Below are 22,373 nucleotides of genomic sequence, written 5' to 3' on the forward strand. Positions count from 1 at the left end.
TTTGTCCTCCCGCACAAAGCAAATGTCCTGCTAGTATTTCTAGTGGATCTTCCATTGACGGGACTGAAACTGCCCATTATTTCCGAATACTTTAGAAGACTCATAAGTCAGGTAATCAAATGGGCAGTCATGACATTCTGTCTCAGGTGTCATGTAAAAATAGTATTTTCTAAAATGTGATGCTTTTTGGCTGTTTAAAAAAACAAATCTCTCTTAATGGGGAGCATAACTCTAGAGAGGAATATGGCTTATTACATTTAAATGTAATGCTGATCTGTCCATACCAAAGATTTTAAACACTGGTCGATGCTTTTTATGGATCTGCTGGTATAATCTCAACTATGTGTATTCTCGGTACTAAACATCTTGGGGTCATGTTCATTACGGAATAAAGAACAAAGCATGTGTAAAAGGCATGCACAATCTGTTTATGCATGCGTTGTACTCTATATTTTCCTTGATTTGAATGGCAAAGCTGGGGCTTGGAATGGAACTGCTGTATCCGTCAAACAAATCTGCATGCATTTATGCAAGCATGATATTTTCAAATGCATTGTATTCCTATGATATGATATGGCATTTATAACGCGCCTATACACACGTGTTTCAAGGCGCAGCCAGGAGGCAATGGAGGGGGAACAGAGGGGGGACAAAGACAACGATCTTACTAGGCCAGGTGACATTGAGATCGCGCAAGTGCAGGGGAAGGGAAAAGTGCAGGGGGAAGGCGGAAGGGGCAGTGCAATACATAGGATCAACAGAGAAGAATAAATAAAATAAATAAAAACAGTAGGTAAAAGTGCGGCCAGCTTGTGGCAAGTGCAGGGGTAAGTGCAGACATCAAGTGTCATGGGCTGGGGGGCTGTAGGGATGCATCAACAGCCCCCAAGTGCAGGGGTTGCCCGGGAGGCAGTGCAGGTGTGCAGCTGGCAGGGGAGGTGACCTGGGCCTGAGATCAGAGGGTAGCCAGGTGACCAGTGCAGTTTCAGTTAGGAGTTCAGCAGGGGAGAGGAGGAGAGAAAACAGAAGCAGAGAGGAAGGTCTTGAGGTGCTTCCAGAACCAGAAATGGTTATCCTCAAGTTTCAGGGAGGCAGGGAGGCTGTTCCAGAGGGAAGCCCCAGCAGAAGAAAGAGATCTACCACCAACTAGTTGCTTGAAGAAGCGACAGACCTTGAGGGAGTTGGAGGCAGATGAGGAAAGAGCTTGAGAAGGAAGATATTTAGGAAGAGAGAGTTAGAGGTATTGAGGCCCCAGGCCCCAGAAGGCCTTGTGGACAATTCAGAGGGTTTTGAACTTAATCCTTGCAGGCACTGGCAGCCAGTGCAGAGATTTCAGTGCTGGAGAGATACGATGCCTGGTCTTGAGGCCAAGGACAAGTCTCGCAGTCCTGTTCTGGACGAGTTGCAGAGGGCGAAGATTGCAGTAGTCCAGCCTAGAGAGAACCAGAGCTCTGGAAACAGTGAGGTTCTGGGGGAAAGAGAGGAAAGGAAGAATACCTTTGAGTAGGTGCAGCTGGTCGTGTGACTTCTTAGAGACGTCACAGATGTGAGGAGAGAAGGAGAGAGTTGAGTCGAAGATGACCTTGAGGTTTTTAGCCTCACAGGTGGGAGAAGGAAGAGGGCCAAGAGAGGCTGGACAGAGAGCGACAGGCTTTTTACACCAGCAAATAACAGGCAGATTCCATAGAAATCTACAGTAAATGGCAGGTGGCGTTCACACAATTTGCCCTATGCAGAGCAAAAGAAGTAATTAAGGCGATTCTGCCTGCTTTCGGCTCCTTTTTGCACTTGGTAATTCAAATGACAAAAAATTGCTGGAAAGAGACATGTTTGCACAGAAGGGCAAACTTAAAGAGTTCCCTCTATGCGATTCACCCTTTAAGTAAAATGACTCACAATGTGCTGTCGCAGTAGGTTGTATTAAAAGGCTGGAGTGAAAGCAAAGAAAGAGCTCAGGCGCAGGAATAACATGAACTGCAAAAAGCACGCTATGCAGACAAATAACAGAGGGAAGCAGAGGACTAGGACACATCCAGAAATGTTACTGTGGATCTCAAACTGTTAAAGTAAAGCTGTGGATTAATGTACCAATTGTAAGGGTTCAGAAGAAGGCGGCTGACACAAAGGTGGCATTATTGGGGCTATAGACCTTTATTTGAAGCTGAAAATAAAGAGAAAATCTATTCCTGGGAGTGGTTTCCTTCACTCAACTAAAGAATTAAGGTGATTGTCAGGATGTCTGTCAAAGCAAAAGTGTCCACCGTCCTGTGTCAAGTAAACCATACTTTTGCCCCTTACACTAGAAACTAAAGAATAAAGGCAGTACTGTTCGAGCCCCAGCAGAATGTCTCCCTTCTTCTATGTTTTGATTAAAGTTGCAAACAATGCTTCCTTGGTGGGCCAGGAGAATGCCTCCCTTCTCCGAAGTCCAGTCTCAGAAAGCTTGGGGGGAGCGACTCCCTTCCCCAGGTCAAACAAGTTTCAAACAATGGGCCTCATTACAAGTTAGCCGGTCTGTATTTAACATTGCCGATAAAACCGTACTGGCACTGTTTTCCGGACCGGCTAACTACGAGTTCTGTGGCCGTGTGGTGTTACACCCGCCAGGTCTAACCTGGCGGGCGTAACGCCACCGGCCGCAGAGGAACGCGGAAACAACGGCACCATTACCGCATGGTACCAGTGTTTCCGAGGCCCCCATTCCCGTGGAGTCCTTTCAGACTCCACGGGAATGGGGAGTAACGGAATGCCGGCGCCGGAATTATCAGACCACTGGGGCTGTAATGCCCAGGTAATTCCGGCAAGTCCGGTGCTGGTAAATCCCCAGTTTTACCCGGCACGGCTACCGCGGGACTCGTAATGAGGGTCAATGTCTTCTTGGTGGGTGAGGAGAATGCCCCCATTCCTGGCCTGATGTCCAATCTCAGATAGCCTGGAAGAATAACTCCCTTCCCCAGGCCACAACGTTCCAAACATTACTTTCTTGATAGGTTAGGAGAATGCTTCTCTTCTCCCAGTGCTCGGTCTCAGTCTCAGATAGTCCGGGGAAAGGACCCATCCACAGGCCTGTTGGACCTTACTCCCGGTCCAGGTTACTAAGAGAATGACAACCTAGGGAAATGACTCCATTCCCCTGGTCTTCTCTTCATTAGGATTCACACCAACAACACCCAACCCTGAGTGTTAGAAAGGTTCAGAACCCTGGCTTCTCTTCTTCTTTGATTTGGCCCAGTTGGTTCACTTCCCTGCTAAGTACTGCCACGAAGATAATAACTTATATCACTCTCTTGTTTTGGGTCCCAGACCCTGGTTTCTCTCTCAGTGGGTTTATTCACACCACTGTTGTGAAAGACTCTCTCTCTCAAGTTCTCTTTGTGGTACTTGGGGGCCTAGACACTTCCCTGGTAATTAACAGGCTTCGTTTCACCAGTGAAAGGAGGAGAAGGTTTGTAGGCTTTCTGCCCCTGCCGTGTCACCCAAGCATTATGCATGCAAAGGGGCCTAGGGATAACTGCATGCGCCCTCTGGGAAAGCCACCCAGAGTCCTCTCTGGGTCTTCCGTGCTGCCCTTTACCTTGTTGAGGGCTTCGACACGTCACTGGGGCTTCCTGGGATGGGCATTCAGTTTGGCTTCTCCGGCATCCTGCTTTCCCTCTGTCTGTGCAACAGTGTTCCTGGCTGCCTTCTCCTTTCCTTCCTCCTCTCGGCGCTTGTGGGCACCAGTCTGCACCTACAGACCTCCCGATCATCAGATGCAGCGGACTGCCAGCATCCTTGGAGTTCGCTCCCTTCCGGATCAGCGGCACAAGTTCGGATTTCCTGCACTTGCTGCACAGCACACCTGCTGTCCTCTGCAGCTGCCTGAAACAATTTAGTCCATTGTCAATGTGTATACAATGTTTCCAGTAGTGTCTGGGCCCATTCTATAAGTCGTCCTTCTCTTTCACTGGTTTCATCTTTATCACTCTGCAGGGCCAACCCGGCCCAGTACTTGGAGTAGCGTAGTTCTTCATGTTCTTCTTTGTCTCAGCACTTTCCAGAACCTTAAAGTATTGTGCCTTAAAACAGTACGTAGGTCTACTGTCTATAAAGAGGTTACTAGAGGAAGAAGAGGTTACAGTATATGGGGGTGGGATTTTCTCACAAGGGCTGTACTCTAGCTGGTCACCCTTCTCCCTAGGGGTGAGGGTAGGAGATGAGTCCCTCTCCATGACATCCTCCTGCATTATACTACCCCTAGGGGGACTATCTGGGAGCAGCCTCAATGCCCTAGCAACACGGGAACGTGCTCCACCTCGGGGAGAAGTATTGACATGTAATGAATCGTCACACAATGGATGACCCTGTCATTAGATTGAACACTCAAACAATAGTGGGTAAAGCTCACTGATATAAACTGCATAATGAAAATGGCTGTGTTTAGCCCTACGCTTCATAGAGGTAACTTGAAATCTTGGCGTCAGGAGAACAGGACAATTGCATGAACAGTTGCATTAACGCATAAATCCCACTATAGAAGGTGCACACAGATCAGGCCTATAACGATGGGGCGGCATTAACAGCAGATATAGCTCGAAGTGGAAGGACTACAGTGCTCTTAGAGAACATTTAATACAATGAATGTAGAAAGTTATGTTTAAAACAGGGAATCAAAGGAGAAATCTTGGAATGTTGGGAGGGACCCACTATCTCAGCCATTAGCACTTAGAGAGAGGCACTGGCCACTAGGGATGCCAAGAACACAGTCATAATTTGGCAGCGAACATCCAAGTTTTATGGTGGCCTTCTGAGCCTCTACCCAGCCATCATCTTTTTTCCGAGGTATGCTTGTTATGCATGCCTTATCTCCCTGACCCTTCATCCTCAATCCCTCCCGATTACAGCTGCACCTTCTACCACAGCCCCCAACCTGCCCAACCACTCACACCTCAATTTTCTTTGTGCCGCATCCCCAGCCACACAGCATGCATCCCGGCCCGTGAAATAGTAAAGTGACAGTGTGCCTTTACTATTTCCAGACACATATATATTTAATTGTAGTTCATTCTGAAGGGAATTAGAAGTGAACAAGTTTTGTGAAGCCAGCTCCCCTTCAAAACAAAGATAAAATCCACAACACTATTAGAACTCTGGTAGATGAATGCATGGAGTGCTAAAAGTGTTAATACCTGCATTCACAAAAATGCTTTGCCATTAATTGCCCTAATCACTTGCAGAGGCCCTCGCTTAGCTTGGGCCTTCTTTTGCTCAGGCTGACGGGCTGCTAATGGCCATTCCCGCTCATGAACATATGTATTAACACACCACAATTGCCCTCTGCCAATGCATTGTCTGCAATGCAAGTGAAAACATCCCAAAGATTAAACATCAATGAGTAAACTCCTTGCTGAGCTACAACTAAAAGGGGAAAGGAACTAGGTTCTCCTAGAGGACCATGAATAGAGGAAGTTATAAATGGTACCAAGTAGGGATGCACCTAAATTCAGCTTTAAGTAAGTATTCAGCTGAATTCCAGCTGAAAATTATGTATTCTGCTTTGGCCAAAAAATGTATTATCACTCAAAGCCGAATAGTTTATTTATATATATATATATATATATATATATATATATATATATATATATATATATATATATATATATATATATAATACGGCACACTCTGTGGAAGTGGCTCTGAAAGTGGCTGTTGGCCTGCCCGGACCTGCGTTTCTTTGAATCAAACAATTGAATTCTCCACACAGACTCGTGACTCCACCCCCTTTTTCGAACGCACTACAAAAGCTACTTGCCAAGCGCCTTGTGCGCGTGCGCTGTTGTAGTAGCTCTGAAAGTGGCTGTTGGGCTGCCCGGACCTGCGTTTCTTTGAATCAAGCAATTGAATTCAATTGCTTGATTCAAAGAAACGCAGGTCTGGTTCTCTCTAGGTTGCACTACTGCAACAGCCTCTTTCTAAATCTGCCTGCCTCTACTCTCTGCCCTCTGCAACTCTTCCAAAACAGGACTGTGAGACTTGTCCTTGGCCTTAAGCCCAGGGATGGTATCTTTCCAGGACTGAAATCTCTGTACTGGCTCCCAGTGGCAGCCAGGATTAAGTTAAAAACCCTCTGCATTGTCCACCAGGCCTTCTAGGGCCTAGGACCCCAATACCTTCAACTCTCTCTGCCTAGATATATTCCTTCTCAAGCTCTTTGCTCATCCGCCTCCAACTCCCTCAGGCTCAGTCGCTTCTCCAAGCAGCGATTTGGTGTTAGATCTCTTTCTTCTGCTGGGGCCTCACTCTAAAACAGCCTTCCTGCCTCTCTGAAACTTGAGGAGAACCATCGCCGGTTCCGGAAGCACCTCAAGACCTTCCTATTTGCTTCTGCTTTCTCTCCTCCTCGCCCCTGCTGATCTTCTGGCTGAATCTGAAACTGCACTGCATACCTGACTACCCTCTGATCTCAGGCCCAGGTCCCCTACCCGCCAGTTGCACACCTGCACTGCCCCCCTGGGAATCCTTGCACTCGGGGACTGTTTCTGTATCCTTATAGCCCCTACTAGTACTTGACCCCTGATGTCTGCACTTACACTTGCACTTGCCACCAGCTGGCCGCAATTTTATTAATTGTCTTTATTTATTTATTTCACTGTTATCCTATGCGCTGCACTGCCCCCTCCCCTTTCCCCCAGCACTTTTCCCCTTCCTCCTCCCCTGCACTTGCGCGATCTCAATGTCACCTGGCCTAGTAGGATCGCTGTCTGTCTTCCCGCTGTTTCCCCTCCCTTGCCTCGTAGCTCCTTGAAACACTTGTGTATAGGCGCGTTATAAATGCCATATCATATCAGTACCTGCTCAGGAAAATGGTACTCTGGATGTCTTCTCTCCTCCTCGAACCTCCCTACAGGCATATTCCCTGTGGGTGAAGGGCCTAGACTTTACAGTCACAACAAAAAACATAAAAAGGAGAATCAATGAACATTTTCCCAACAAAAGATGTAGCGCTGGCGACAAGCACAATCTAGAAAGTCTAGATACTACGCAAACTGTAACGTGTGAATCTACTAACACACCAGAAATAACATCAAAGACAATGCCTACCAACAATACTCTTTGCAATCTTCGCAGGCACTCTGCTTAGACCCATCTAATGATGAGCATAACATCTCTTCTTCTCACTGCCTGTCATGAATCTGCATACAGGACGGCAAACTGATTATCTGAATTCCAACATGAAACCTCTTCCAGATGCGATTTTAACTGCGTTAAGCTTCGTCTTAACGTCATTAGTCAACGTCTTTGAGCTGCTCAAAACAGAGGTTCAAGTTTAATCCGGCACCCTTATGGGGCTCACAAAAGACATGGGAAGCTGCGATTCGACCATGGTTGGCTTGTGTTCAGTACTGAATAATGATACATCGAAATCCATTGCTGACTTGAAAGAATCAATGACTAGACTCGAAGCGAACACCATTACTCACAATACAAACATTGAAAACTCAGTAAAGCGGGTGGAAGCTTTTTTGAACACCATGCTGAAGTGGTAGTGAGCTCTCCTATTCCTTACAGGCCGAGTGATAACTTTGATGACACACCTCTCTCTGAATCAGTCCTGGAAGAATATAGAAGGCTTGTGAATATGCAAGATCCTTTTGCTGAAACAGAAGTGCGACAATAGATTTGACAAACATACAGCCATTATCACAGGCTGGGAAAATTACTGCTTCTCAATCGACGCGCAATGGTCGAAACAAAGATAAAAAGACAAAAAAAAATGTAAATACTGATGTCCTCTCAAACAACACCAAACCTGCAAGAAAAAACAAAAACAATATAAAAATAAAAAATTCAGTTAAAGCAAGTTTCATTCGCGCCATCTCACCCCCGATTGTTGAATCGGTGGGGTCACTGCCTAAACGCAAAAAAAGGTCCCACAGATACCAAATCAGATTGCCTCTGCAAAGACTAGACTTAATACCTCAATACCTAAGACCAGTTCTCAGACAGCATCAGTTACCACTGCAGTTCAGACAGTTGAATGGTCTGCTACGGCCTCTCAACCCTCACATCTCCCAGTACCCTTGACTTATGAACCAATAGTCTACAAATGTAAAAAATACCAACAATCACAGGCAAACCTGGGAGAGAGAGAGAAAAAAACATCAATCATGTGACCACAAACTCACAACTCGATGCTAATGTATTACCTGAAACTCGATCCTCAGATGCTCCAGATGTTCAAATAAATAAACCTAATCTGTCTGATCCTAAAGTGTGCGCTGTGCACAGAAATGCTCCTGTTCCCAAAGCTATTTCTGCACCAACACCTCTGTTAGGGCTGCTAGGCCCTGGAAATAAGGACCCGCACCAGAGAGGATATGTACACCTTCTTTTATTTGGTTCTAACAGGATAATCAATACTTTCCCTTTTTCCTCCTCCCCGCTCCCGCGTCATAACCCACGTGACCCTGTCCCTGTCTTAAAGAGACAGGGCACGCTAACAACACCCCCGGACAAATGTCCTTGCTTCCTTTTAACATTCCTCGACCAGGCGAAGCGGCTTCCTGATGGTTCGCTGCGGTCGGGAAGTGGCTTCACCACTTGGTGCCGATCCAGCACTGTTTGTCGGCGCTGCCACGTAGTGACTGGATAGCCATGGGGGAATCCACAGCTCATCCCTAGGTTCACGAGGTTCAGGATCAGGAGGCCTTTCGTCCTCTCTCTTAACAACATGCTTGAACAACGCACTGTTCCTTGTGACCTCTTTTTCTGAATTCACAGCCGTCACCATAGTTCCTTTAACTGCGGTGACCTGAAGGGGGCTCGGAGCAAATCGAGAGTCCGTCTTTCTGGACATGGCTTGCTGCACCCACACTTCATCTCCTACATGGAACTCCTTTGGTCTAGCTCCTCTCCTTTTGTCGGTTTCGACCCAAGCTCTTGCTTTCCGCTCGGCGTCTCTCCTGACGACTTCATGGTCTGCTTCTGGCTGTCCAACAGGCTGCCTCACGATGCGGGTGCAAACTTGATACTTCATCATCAATTCCGCAGGAGTCTTGTTGGTGGCTTTTTGGGGTGTGTTGCGGTAGTCCCTCAGCAGTCAACAGAGTGCTTGGTGTGGGTCAGCGCCCTCAATGCGGGCCCTTTGTATGGTTTTCTTGATTGAGACCATTAACCTCTCGGCCATCCCATTGGCTTGTGGCCAGCGAGGCGTGATATTCTGGTGGATGAAACCCATGTGCTTCGCGAAGGTTGCAAACTCATGCCCACTGAATAGCAGGCCATTGTTGAACTTGATGGTGTCCAGGATTCTCCACTCACTTATGACCTCGTCGATTATCGCCGCCACCTGGGCAAACGCAGAGAATGTTGATTTCATCACTATTGGAAACCTTGAGTGTTCATTTATAAAGAGTAGCAGATATTCTCCTGATTCAAGGGGCCCACAGAAATCCACGGCTACCTTTTCCCAGGGGTGGTCAGGGATGTGCATTTATTGAATTGGGACCGGGGCCTTGGCCCTTGCTGTGCACTAGCACGCTATGCAGTTTCTCACCCAGCGGTCAACCATAGCATCCAGGAACGGGAACCCCACATGGCACCAGAGCTGCCTTTTTATGTTGTCCGCACCTCAGTGACCCTCGTGGGCTGTCTTGATAACTTAATACCGAAGTGTCGCTGGGATGACAAGTCTGCACCCTCTCAGGAGTATCATTTTGTCTTTTACAGCCAACTGAGTGCACCTTGGCCAGTCTTTCCAGTTCGTCTCTGCACACTCCCAGGTGATTTAATACAGCGCGGCGATAGTCCTTCCACCTATTGTTTTCTGTCAGGCTGATCGCCAGGGCCATGGAGGGGTCCGCTTCTAAGGCTGACGCGACGGCTTCAAGCGAGATAGCCGGTGGGAGTACGTTAATGTATTCTGTGTCTCTGGGTCTAGGCATCGGCTTGCCTGCTGGGTGTCTCGACAAATAGTCTGCCGGATTGTTCTTGCCCCCAGGTCTGTGGATGATTTCAAAGTCATATTCTTGCGAGTAGGCAGATTCAGTTGGGGCCAATGCCAGGCTGGCATAGGCCACAATGTGACTGGGGTGAGCATCAATCCCAGTTGTCTGAGGTAGTATGGCTCCTTGCCCCACCAGGCTTACATATACTACGATTTCGGTGTGCCAGTCTGGGTCAAAGTAGGCAAGTCTCCGGGCTTCTGCCAGGGCCTGTTTTATGGTGTCAAAGGCCCCTTGACATTCAGCTGACCATGCAAATGGGACATCATTCTGCAGCAGTCTTCGTAGCGGCTCAGTGATGGAGGCGTAATGTGGGATATACCTCGCGCAGTAGCCTGCCATCCCAAGAAATGATCGCACATCCACTACTTGGCATGGTTCGTGCAGGTTGAAGATGGTGGAGACCTTGTCGGGATCTGGCGTCATGCCATCCACAGAGAAAATGTGCCCGAAGAACTTCAGCATGGTTCTGCTGAAACGGCATTTGTTGATGTTAAGTGTCAGCCCCTCACCTTGGACGGTGGCACAGGTTGCCAGTAGAACAGCGTTGTGCTCCTCACGCGACCTTCCAAAAACAAGGATGTCGTCACTGTAGTTCAGTGCCCGCCGCACCGGCCTGATGTCTTGTCTGATGGCCTCCTGGGAGATCTCGGCCGCTGATGAGATGCCGAAGTTTAGGCGCTTCTAGCCAAAAAGGCCACTGTGGGATGTAAAGGTGGTGATGCCCCTCAATTCAGGATGAAGCTCTATCTGATGATACCCCTGGTTGAGGTCAAGTTTGGAGAAAAGAACAGTCTTGTTTAACTGGACGATCATGTCCTCTATGCGTGGTCCTGGGTGTCGTACTCTCTGGATGGCGGTGTTGGCCATCCTCATGTCCAAGCACAGCCTCAGGCGTCCCCCTTCCTTTGGCAAAATCGCCAGCAGTGGGACCCATGGGGTCGGGCAAGTCGCCGGTTCGATGATGCCATCATCCAGTAACTGACTGAGTTCTTTTGATACAGCCACTTGTAGGTGAAATCCCACTCTGCGTGGGTGTTGGGGGACGGGGCAGACTGATGTGTCTATGTGCAGTTTTACGGGGGGGTCTTTCATCTTGCCCAGCCCTTTGCACAAGAGTGGGAATTCCTTCAGAATCATGTCTTTGGTGATGGGGCATCTGGGCGGATGACCATTCCAGATGGTGCAGACCTGGTCCTTTGCAACGGTGGGGCCGCGCAGTCGAGCGGATGGTGTCACCTTCCTGGACATGGATGTCAATGAGTCCCAGACAGGACGCCGTGCGGTAGCTAAGCAGACATCTCCCCTTGGTCAGGCTCCGGATCACATGGATGATTGTGCTAGTGGACAATTCTCTTTGGAAGAGCCGGCACCTGAAATATCCGATGGAGTGTAGGGGGAGGTCCGCTCCCCATTGGAAAATTTTGGACACTGTTTGAGCCAGCGCTGGCCTGTCAGGTATTTGAAGGAATTTCCCACCCACCCCCATGATGTTTACGGTGGCCCCAGAGTCAACCCGGAAGCAAAACTATCTCCTGCTTATCTTCACTGGTATCCTGGGTGCCTCTCTTGCTTGTCTCTCGTCCATCATGAGGTTTACATATTCGTCTTGGGCATCCTGGTCATACTGGTCACTCTCGTACTCCAGGCCTTGGGGTGCTGCCACGTACTGGCTTTGGCGTGGCTGTGGAGGTTCATCGTGTTCATCCCTGATCTGCGTGTTCTGTTCATTGGTCTCAAACTCTTGGGGGTCGTCTTCAGGGTAGGGGTCCTCTAACACCCTCACTTATCTTCTCGGCCCTTGCTGGTATGGGTGCATCTGGTATGCTGGGTTCTACGGGGTCTGATTGTATGCCCTGTACTGTGCTGGGGGTGTCATGCACGGTATGGGGAAGGGCCTACCTTCCCTGCAGACTGACTGGAAATGACCTTCTCTGCTGCAGTTTCCGCACCACTGGGTGAGCGCGCGGCATGTTCCTGAGTGGAGAAACACCATCCCACAGCGGTAACATTGCCTCTGCATTCTGGGTGCATCTGGTATCCTCCGCCGGAGCTCCTGTCCCCGGGCCTTGGATTGCCTGGCTGGACCGCTGCGATGAGCTCCCCCTTATCTTGTTTCAATGTGGTGCTCCCTGACATCTGGGTTGCGTGTACATTCACTCTGTCAAAACCTTTGGCCATTTCGCTGACTTCAACGATGGAGAGCGGTTCCTTGAGCAGTTGCTTCTTGAGTGTCTGGGACAAACACCCCTCAATCACCCTCAGGCGAATAGCTTCATCCAGCGAGAAGGCATGGAACTGGCAGTGTGCTCCTTTAATCCTCAATTGAGTGATTAATTTGTCCACTGTCTCTTCGCCCCTCTGGGTACACTGATTGAACATGTACCTCTCGTAGTCTCTATTGGGCTCAATCATAAGTCTTTTGTTGAGGTCCGTGATCAATGCCAGGAAATCAGGCTGTTCATGAGCGGGGATCGTCTTGATGAGTGCCTTGATTTCACTGCCAGCTATGTTGAGGAACATGTTCCGTAGCTTTGGAGAGTTTTCCTCACCAGCCGCCGTAATGAAGTTATTAAAGTCTTTCAGCCATTCCACCCATTGTGGGCCCTTGTCAACCTGCGTTGTCATGTAGAATGGGGGAGGCATGTGCCATGAGGTGGCCGTAGGTCTCATGAGAGTCTCTTGTGCAGCCTGGGGTGGCAGGGCAGTACCAGGTGGTGAGCTCATGGTGGCAAACGGGATATTATGGTGGTTGCACTACTTATCTTGAGCCCCTCTGTAGGCAGTGGATGGCAGCAGTGGCAGTAGTGTCCACTAGTGGCAGCCATCGGGTGGCAGGTAGCCAGTGTTCAGACACGTGGAGCAGTGGCGGCTCCCAGGAGTGTGTGTGTGTCCCACTAGGCTTAATGCTGGAGCCAGTCCCAGTCTCAAGGCTCTTGGGAGAAGGCGGCCGACTGGCCCTCTATGAGGAGATGGGCAGCGGGTGAGCAACGTGTGTCCTGGCGTTGTGTGACAAATTGCAGGGTATCCAGGCCATGAAGGGTGAAAGGTGTCACGCACCTGTAGTTGCACGTGCTCCAGCACGTGTGAGCATTCCAGCCGCTGGCGGGTTGCAGCGTGGCAAAAGGATATGTAGCACTTCTCCTTCTGTGCACCATGCACAGGGTGCACATGCTGCGTGCACGAGGAGTCGGGGGCCCGGGATCAGGCCTCGCTGTGTTGGCGGAATTACAGGAGCAGCTGTGGACGCGGCCCGATGGTGGCCGCTTGAGCGGGTACGGCGGAGTGTTATCACTCGCTGCCTGGAGGAGGAGGACTCGTTGCCAGTTCTTAGGGCTGATAGGCCCTGGAAATAAGGGTTCCATGTAATAATGTCCCCTCAAAAATATCGGCATGCAAAAATATCGCCGAAATATTGCCGTTTTTTGTGGGGACATTATTGCATGGAACATGCGGAGGACACCCCCGCAACCCCCAAACCCTTTCTTTTCTTTTTTTTTTGCTGCCCCTGTTCCTATATATATGGTCACCCATATAATATCGCCACAACCTTTTCCCAGCGATATTATATACGGCGACCATATATATGGGGATAATTTTACCTGATACCGAAATAAGGACGCGCACCAGAGAGCATGATTGCACCTTCTTTATTTGGTTCTAACAGGATAATCAAAACTTTCCCTTTTTCCTCCTCCCGACTCCCGCGTCATAACCCACCTGACCCTGTCTCTGTCTTAAAGAGACAGGGCACGCTTGCAACCTCCTAATTCACATTTCCAGAATAGTACTCATACATCAACGAAATTCTGCAATACTATCACAGGAGTTCCATGTACAAATTGTTTACCCATTGCATCTCAAAGACTAGCCGAAGCAGCGGCCAAACCATATGCTAACGAGACTGTCTTAACCGACCCTCCTATCGATGTCTCCCCCTTTGCCATCCCAAGAATCTGGCTGCACCAGTTCAAAAGAGCAAAGAAATCCCTTAATTGAGGGACAAAAAGATTCCTGATCTTTACTTCGTCTCTTCAAACGACATCAAATTTGTTTGATTTCCTAATAAAAAATGCACATACATCGCCGAATTAGGTTTGAAAATCAGACTAAGTGCCCAAGCTATGCTCCTCGCAAAGACAGATGTAAATAAATGGGATGTTGATATCTCAACTCAATCGATAAATAATCAAGACAATACAACACCTGGCAATGAGAAAAGAGATCATGATAATCGTCCGACTTCTAGAGCTTGAGCGTCAACAGCGGCTCTCATCAAGAATGTACCAATTGTGGAAAGAAAATGCCCATCAATGTCTGTAACATCTATAATATGGGAACTCCTACCAGAGATTATCAGACAAATTTGTGATAAAATGAAATGTGCCGTCTCTCTAGCAAAATATAATTTGAAATGTTTGGGTTGGAATTCACGAGTCTCCGGATCTTTCAAAACTAAATCAATGAGAGAAGACATTTTTACAAACTATGACTTAATCAAGTTCAAAGAAACTTGGTTATTAGAATGCTTGAAGTTAGATGGCTTCTTAACCCTAGACCAACCAGCAACTAGAGGAGAACAAGGCAACAGGCAGACGGTCTTTTGATCTCAACGCGCGCATCTAGAGTAGTATCTCTTGAATTAATGTCAAATACAACCCAGGGTCAGTTGGCCGCTCTGATCACTCCTATTGGTCATAATCATCTTCTACCTATAATATCAATATCTACAGGAACCCCACCTCTTCAAACCTAACTGATTTCATAGATCCATTATCAGATCTTCTAGTAACAGCCACTACCAAGTATACCACATCATATTGTCTGGGATTTTAATTCACAATGTACTCCGCTATTGATCGATTGTCCTTCCTCTTTAGTCAAACAAGTATCTGCAAATGGTGACAAATGGTCAAGCTTCCTGCAAAGTTGGAACTTGAAAATGCTTAATGGGAATGTTAAAGGAGGTATCCCTGCTACTTCAACATGGTCTCAAGGTTCCTCGAGATCCATTTTAGATTATGTCTATCTTTTTGATGATCTATTTCTGTGCTGCAAATCTTTTGAGATACTACCACAAGGTCTAAGTGACCAAAACAGAATTTCGGATAAAATATCTATAATTTGTTGTCCAACCACCAGCTCAGAGATGACTAATATCTATGTTAATAACGGCAAAAATCGTCTGCTCAAATTTAAAAACAACGAAACCATCTTAAACAATACATTACAAAATATGATGAAGAACATAGCAGAAGATGAATTGGCTGTATAATGTAATCTTGATCCTTTTATGGGATTTAAATGATCCATCTCCCAGTATCTCCGCTACGAGTAAACTACATCTTCATTCCTTTGATGAGGTAACCTGGTTATGAAAGAGGCAACTAAGAAAAGACATCAGATTTTAAAAGCGAAAAGACTAAATCATCATGAATATACTTTAGAATTTATAAAATTATGTGTTACTTAACGTAATTGGTCCCGTACTCATATCTATCTTTGACATCTAAGAGACGGAGAAGCCATGTTAAAAGTATTAACAACCAAACATTCTTGCTTTTTATGGCCATATCCCATCCCATCCTCATCACCCCTTACCTCCCCAGAGATTGTTTCATTTGTTTAACAAGTGCAATGTTGTGTTTTTTAATATGTTTTTACTGTGATGTCCGCGGACTGCGGGCGCTGGTTGTGAATCCAACATGGCATCCGTTTCAAATGTTTTGACGCATCTCATGTTTTTTAATTGACCAATCACCGGCCATGTACGATGTCCGCAGACATCACACCGGACCCTGATTGGTCCAGAGGCGTCCACGGACCCCGAATCAGGAAATGAGTCCGCTGACCAGACCCAGATATCACTCATTTTCTTTATACCTTACTTTTCAAAATCGGGATAGGTTTGAATGGGAAAATAAAATTCTGCTCGTGGCTACAGCCCGAAGTGTTGTACAGGATTGCAGCAAACATTCGCGAGGAGCATCAGCAAGGACCTCAAAGCATGCTTTTGCAAATCTGTCATGTGTTTCTAAAGTGTCCAAATGTAAGTACAAAAAATTGAGATATAACTATGGTGCAAGGACAGTGGGCCTGGCCCTCAGCAAGGACGATGCCTACTCTGATTTACTTATTGGGACACGAGGCATGGCCGAAGCCCTAGGTTTAAATGGTTACAAAAGTATCCTTGCGGCTGCAAAGCGAAGTGATGTCATCTTTGATGTCCTGGGTGTTAGTCTTAGCAGTGCACAGTGGTGGCATGAGGTATAGTTGCTTAGCTTACCATAACTGGCCAATTTCTCAGGAGTTTTGGTTTTACTTGTAACCATAACATCCCTTTAGCAACGTTTTTTCACAGAATTTTACAGGTTTTTATTAGTGCAACTTAACCAAAATGTCCCTTTAACAATGTCTTTTTATTGAATATATATAAATTAAGTACTGCTTTGAGTGTGTGCCTGGAATCCTTCAGACATGTCATGTTTATGTTTTAAAAGGATAATTAAAGAAATGCTGCTGTCACTTGTTTGTTTGGGTACAGGCAGAGGTGTGAACGTGCAAAGTCTCAGCCCTTCATGTGCTGGGCAGTGTGAGAAACCCAATGGTATTCTCCCACCTACTCCCACAGGATCTTCCATTCAGGTTGCCAGGGAAGGGCCATTACTTTTGGATCCCGACCCTGGGGATGGACAAGCGAGGGAGGATCACCTCAGTGGAGGGTGACAGGGGATTGGGAGGAGAATACCCAAGGGCGGGACATCGTATTACCCCTTTCCTAATTGCACACCAACCCATTCTCCCCCAGTCTTCATGGGGTATTTCCACTGACACCCCATGTCTCCCTCCCCATTTTCAATAACTACTTGGACAAGGAAGAGGGGATGAAGCAATGAAGATTACCCATAGAAACAACATAGGAGTATAAGGTGAGGGTTACCATCTAACACCTTTGAAGTGTTCCACTAATAAAGTCAGCAAGGCCGGGCACTTTTCCCCAACTGTGCACACCTGACTCCAATTGACTTTCACCTGCAGTATAAAGGGGTGTTTCTGCCAGAATCATTGAGCGAGTTGGGGTTGCTGGATCCAACCAGGAGGCCAAGAGGAGAAGGCTGCAAGCAGAGGAGCCCAGAAGGACCGATGGAGTGCAGGACGCAGAAACGCTAGCCCGGTGTGTGTGAGGGGCTGCAGCGTCGCGAGGGAGCAGTGTCTCCAGGAAGCCTGAGCGGGATGGAAATGCAGTCTATCGGCCTTGTTCAGGCCAGTGCTCATTCCCCTGGGACTTGTTCAGGTCAAGGTGTAACTGAGGGGCAGGTGGTGAGACCCTGATCTCGACCCAAACCCATCTGACCTGCTTGCCAGCAGCGCGCCACTGTTGGTGAGTTTCGTGGGCCAGAAAGAAACTCAGTAGCGTGAGGGTGGTTGGAGCAGGAGTGTTAAGAAAAGTGAACAGCCCGGTGAGCGAAAGCGGAGAAAGAAAGCAAAGGGCAACGACAGAAAAGGTGCACCAGAGGCGCGGAAGTAAAGAAAGTCAGAGCAAGAGCACTGGTGGCGCTGAAACAGCCATAAGGGGCTGTGAGAGACCCAAAATAAGGAGAAGGGGGCCAGTAACACGAAACCGAGAGAAACAGCAAAGCGATAGAAGAAAAACTGACAGTCAAGAGAGGGTGAACGCAACCCATAAAAGAGGGTGGAAGCAACCCAAAAAAAATACAGAGTGCAAGCGAGCACAGTTAGCAAATGAAGTGCAAGAGAGCACAGTGAGAAACAGAAGGTGCAAGAGAGGACTGTGAAAAGCAAAGAGAAGTGTGCAAGAGGCCCATAAAGGTGGAAAGAAGGTGCAAGTGTGCACAACAGAAAAAGAAGGTGTGCAGGAAGCACAGTAAAGTGGAAAAGAGAGTGAAAGAGGCACAGAAGAAGAGAAGGCAGCAGAGAACAAGGAGAGGGGTTAGAGGTCAGAGTGGTCACGCCTGGGAGGAGCAAAGAATTCAGAGTTATCAAAAGTCTCTGATACTTGTCCCCATGAAAGAACCGAACAGTGAAAGGTACATCCTGGCAAAAGGAACCTTTTATTTGTTTGTTGAACTGCTTTAAAAGGGGCCTGGGCTTGGGGAAGGGAACCCTACAAGGCCCACTAAAGACATTGTTGAACTTTGTGAAGATAGGCCTAGACTTGGGGAACAGGAACGGTGGGCCTCATTAACTTACATGTATGGAAGTGTGGGAAAAAAATTGCAGAATTGCTGCCACTTTTCCTGCACTGCCTTACTCTGCCTTACTCTGAGTATGGCCCTGGAGTGGGGGATTTACCTCCAGCATCATGCTGAAGGTATATTGTCGGCTTTCTGCCAAAATCAGCAGAATTACTGCAGCGGTAATTCTGCAAAAAAGTCCAATGGACTCTGCCAGTGCCACTTGTAATCCAGCGGTAATTCCGCCAAACCAAGTGGCTGTAACAGTAATTCAGTTCGGAGATATTTCAGCAGATTTACCACCAGAATACCACCCAACTTGTAAAGAAGGCCTGTGGGTTTTTGTTTGGAACTGGAAAGATCAAATCTTGGGAAAGGGAGCCCCAAGAGACACTGAGACATTTCAAAATCTATTGACTTACTGCAAGAGCCCTATGTGGAAGGTTCCAACAGCAACCCTTTTGAGTTTAACTATTTTGAACTGGCAGAACTACACCTATTGGTAAGACTATCTGAAGCCAGCTGTGGTTTACATTTCCTTTTCGAGTCACCATTTTTCCTTTAAGAAGATCCCCTATCACATTTGGTTTAAGAGTGAGGGCAAGCATAGGTTTGGACACAGACAAACTTTGGTTTTGGATTTACGGACATTGACTGCCCGTAAAAGCATCAGTTGAGGCAACAATCCTCTTAGAGTTAGGGCTGGATAGGCATTATAACAACCCCCAAAGTTTGATAATAAAGGTTTTCAAACTTTTACTTTTGAGTCTGTTCTCTCTTGATATCATGCCTGTCTCACAACAGACAGAAATTCATCTGATGGTTTGCTGGGAAGGTGTGAGCTGAGGAAAAACTCTCATTATGTTGAAAGTATCTCTGGTCTCCCCAGTATTTTGCAGTGGAAATCCATTGAGCTGGAACAATAGTTTATGAAGTTACTACTGGAAAGTGTAATTTTCTTTAGGCGCCTATTAATTTGCTGATGACCTGTGTGAGAAATCTGAAATTACAGGTTCCGATCCCACAAATTAATTATCCAAATAGTCTAATTAAGTGGATTATTAGAGCTGTTGCAGAGTAAGTTCCAAAACCTGAGTAAAATAGCTGAGGAGGTAGTGTGCCTGCAACAAAGAACTGTATTCTGCCTGCAGGCGAAGGTTATAAAGCAAGTACGATGGCTCAATGTGCCCGCAACAGAGATTTGCTTGTAATATCGAAACATACGTTACAATTCCTGCCCTCCAACTTTCTCATGTTGCCAAAATGAGTCCCTTTGAATTAGGGGTGCACCGAATAGTTGATTTAAGTATTCGGCACAATAACAAATAGATGGACAAGTATTCGGCTGGATCCAAATAGTTACCTTCTTAATAAATAAAGTTATGTAGACAAAAAACGCTTTGTAAATTAAGACAAAATTTCAAAATATGTATCACTATTCTTTATTGCATTTCTTTTATCTGTTGTCTATGGAAGATGTTTGTTATAAACCGTGAAAGGAATAAGTAATCAGAAAATAAACTGTTCAATAACAGCACAGTTTGCATTTTTGTGCATTCATAGGTGTCACGTGTTGGGCAGGGCCCACGTAACTAAGACTTACCCAATAGTATAGTATGCAATCACTGTGAGGGGAGACTGGGATGGGTCTACCTGTACTTTCCAATGTTTCTTTTGGGCCTGCCCATCTTTAGCCTTCTGGCTCCAGCAAGGCACTGAAACACAAAAGGAGCGGTTACATCAATTAGCACCCTACTGACTGCAGAGGTGTTACTGAATACAAACCTTTGGGATGCAAAAGCCATGCTTTATACCTGTGGTACTGAGTAGGGATGAGGCATGTGAAAAATGACTTTTCATTAATAGATAGTATTTTTCTTTCCATTTCGAGTGGGGAAGGCTTGTGGTGTTTTGGGGCATGGGTAAACACACGTGCCAAAAATACATAGGGAATGAGGAGTCCTTCATTGTTCTCGGCACACCCTATAGGAAAGGGACAGTGATGATTTTCAGATCTTTAATTGGCATGTGTATGTTTATTTTACTTATTTGATACAGTATGAGGAACTTTTTTGGGGATATCAACTTCTTGGCCTTTGCGCCCGTGTCCTTCAAATTCTTGTAAAAGTGTTGCATGTGTGTGAAGAAATAAGCGGAGACGTGAGTTCCTCTACTCTGGGTCACACAATTTGGCATAGCATTGCTTCACACATATACACGCGCCACAAAGAAGCGGTTTGGTGCGAAAATATGGTTAGAACCAGCTCAAGTTTTATTGCTCAGTTGTAATCATGTAATTCAGTTGGCCCTCTGTGATAACACGTGTTTCGGCACACACTATGCCTTTGTCAAATCAGGGCAAATCCAAATTCTGTTGCGTATTGTCATCTATTCTTAAAGTTGAAAATGCTGCGTCATGGGTTAAATCCCTCCTACAAAGTTCTATGCCCCTCACGTCCGTGTGTTCACGCGTGAATACGCAATATGATTACCACTCAACAATCAAACTTGAGCTGGTTCTAACCATATTTTCGCACCAAACATCTTCTTTGTGGCGCGTGTATCTGTGTGAAGCAATTCTATACCCTATTTTACTTATTTGTTTCACTTGTACATTCATTTAGTCCAATGTTTACAGAAATATTTCTGCTGACACAGACTGGGGTATTTTGATTAAAAGAAAAATATAATTAACCAAACTGTGGGGCATATTTACATATGATAACCTGGCCGCGATAGTAAATGTTCAGATGGAAAGTTTTTTGATCGAGTGGGGTACGCCTTGTTGAAAGAGGAAGATGAAAACCTTAAACTATAAGCCTGATTGTATGTTGGGACTGGATTTCCCACAGGCCTCGCTGGTGGAATAGGCCACTTGAAGTGCACAGGCAATTTCCAGAAACCATAACGCCAGAAAAAGCTGAACTGTGGGCCTCAATTACGAGCCTTAACATCCCAATGGATGGACGGTTACGGTAGCTTATGGGAGGGAGGTGTGGATAAAATGGTCTGTTGATGTTTTTATTGCCGTTTGAAACTGACTGTATTGTCTAATGGAAAAAACATTAAAAATCAAAGTTAAAAAAAAGAAAAATTGAGCCACGTTCGTTAATAAAATCTGGTATTGTAAACATTGCAATGTACAGTACCACTCGCATCTAATTCTGGGCAATATATCTCATATGTATTTGCCACCAGAGCTTTCCTGTTGGTCCATACATTGCCCCCTAGTGGTCGGTATTTAAATATCATGAATTTATTACCTCTGGCCTCTTATTTATCACCATTATTTATAAACTGTACTGCCATTTGGTAAATCTGTGACGCCCCATCATACAACTGGAAATCAAGGCCTTCTACGGGCCCCAACTGAGCTACAGAGCTGCTAAGTATTGACCTTTTACCTTTAGGCTAGTCTCAAATCATAGAAATTAGCTAAAAGCTTTCTAATGTAGTCTCTCGAATACCTCAAGACTAATGCAATATGGGAAAACCTTTGAAGTGCTTGCCATTAAAAATGGTAGTGTTGCCCATTATTGAAAATAGCCGCCATTCTGGCAGGGCCGGACTGTGCGTCTTACTTCTCATCCATGCCTCTTAAACTCGCTGAAGATATTGAAAAAGTAGCCTGCGAGGCATATGCTAAATATGCAGAATGTTGTCCACCGGGTATCTGAAAGAGAAATGTGGCCGAGGGAGTCTGCTCCACTTTCCACAGCACCGCTGCAAAACTCTTGCAGCCACTGTTTCTTTTACAGCAAGCATTTGTCAAAGCATTTACTATATCAAATAAATTAATTCCCTGACTCCATTTGCATTCATAACTACTTGTTTATATTGTGCTTAATTGATGCTGGATTTTATTTTAAAAAGCGGCTCCAGAGTTGTTGAAGTATCTGCTGTAACAAATGATGCAAAAACAGGAATCTTGTTTAAAATAATATATTAGCTTTGTCAGGATATTTAGAACGTTGATGTCTTAATAAGCAACTTATCTTCTCCCTGGGCTAGTCCCATGGTGGTAGTTCTGACTTGTCTTCTCCTTGGGTTAGTCCCCAGCTGACACTTCTGGCTTGTCCATCAACATAATCTGTGGTGCCTGGCAGTTAGTCTTGATCACCAAGGGCCACTGTACCATGTACATCAAATGCTGTCAAGAACTGGAAAACACATCTATTTGTCAAATAAGACACGA

Source organism: Ambystoma mexicanum, chromosome 5q (assembly GCF_040938575.1).
Source record: "Ambystoma mexicanum isolate Mex_15411 chromosome 5q, UKY_AmexF1_1, whole genome shotgun sequence".
NCBI lineage: Eukaryota > Metazoa > Chordata > Amphibia > Caudata > Ambystomatidae > Ambystoma > Ambystoma mexicanum.